The following is a 1,406-nucleotide window of genomic DNA, read 5'->3' as shown; positions in this document are numbered from 1 at the left end:
AAGGTAAATGTGTTTGTTAGCCGCTCTGAGGCTCCTTCGGGTAGGGAAGGGCCCTGGGGGATAAATCCAGTCTCTTCTTCTCTTCTTCTTCTTCCCCCCCCCCCCCCAAAAAAAAAAATCTCCAGGAATTTCCAATCTCAGAGTTGGTATCCCTAGCTGATGGAGAAACAAGTGAGAGTGGAGGTGCTGTCAAAGTTGTGGAGCTGTGACTAGTCTTGGGAAATGGAAAATGCCCGCCTGGGGTTACTTCTGGACCATCAAAATACCAGCACCTGAGCTCTGTGGATTTTTTTCCCATGCAGATACATTTTGAAGTCTTGATAGTTTTGGAAGGGTTAAGGGTTTACATAAGAACATAAGAGAAGCCACTGTTGGATCAGGCCAGTGACCCATCCAGTCCAACACTCTGTCACACAGTGGCTAAAAACACCAGGTGCCCTGCTTACTCCCAACTCCAAATCATTAATGAACAAGTTAAAAAGCAGTGGACCAAGTACTGATCCCTGTGGTACCCCACTGCTTACCCCCCTCCACTGGGAGAACTGCCCATTTATACTCACTCTCTGTTTTCTATTAATTAGCCAGTTTTTGATCCATAAAAGGACTTGTCCTTTTATCCCATGATTTTTGAGCTTGCTTAGGAGCCTTTGATGAGGAACTTTATCAAAAGCTTTCTGGAAGTCAAGGTAAACAATATCTATTGGATCCCCCTTGTCCACATGTTTGTTCACCCCCTCAAAGAACATTAACAGGTTAGTGAGACAAGATCTTCCCTTACAGGGATACAGAGCATCCCTTGCCCCAGAGTACCTATCTAAACCTTGTGGCTGAAAGTAATTATTTTTTTTAAAAAAGGGAATTCATGCAAGCCAAACAAAGATCTAAGATCCTATTGCAGGGAAGAAGGCAAAGGAAGTCAGTTCATCTCCGCCTACTCCTGCCAATGCACCAGCTACACCTACAAAAGGAACTGGAGGCAAGGTTGAATCCCCCACCCCAGAGAGATTGACGGGGTGGTGGTGGGGAGAGCTGCTGGTGCTGCTGCTTTTCTGGCCAATGAATCCAAGCATGGGGGGGGGGTATCCTGCCAGCCACGGGCTCTGCCAGGGGAGCTGGGATTAGCAAACATCAGTCTGGAATTATGCTTTCTATTTACCTGTCTGAAATTTCCATTACTTTCCCTGTTCTGTATATTGAAACATACATCAGCTGTTCATTAAGGCATAATCTCCAAATTATACCATCGCTGAGCAAACAAGGTTACCCCGGCTGTCTGCATCAGAATGAAGCAACTGTGCAGAGAGTCGGCAACAGCAGCAGCAGCAGCAGCTCCGAGGCGGAGGGGCTTCCCCAGGCCCTCCAAGGGCTCAGCAAACCCCGCCCTCTCCATAAGGGCAACAGGGGTC

Source organism: Gekko japonicus, unplaced genomic scaffold (assembly GCF_001447785.1).
Source record: "Gekko japonicus isolate JY-2015 unplaced genomic scaffold, Gekko_japonicus_V1.1 scaffold356, whole genome shotgun sequence".
Taxonomy (NCBI): Eukaryota; Metazoa; Chordata; class Lepidosauria; order Squamata; family Gekkonidae; genus Gekko; species Gekko japonicus.
The sequence above is the reverse complement of the archived record's forward strand: the minus strand, read 5'-3'. Positions refer to the sequence as shown.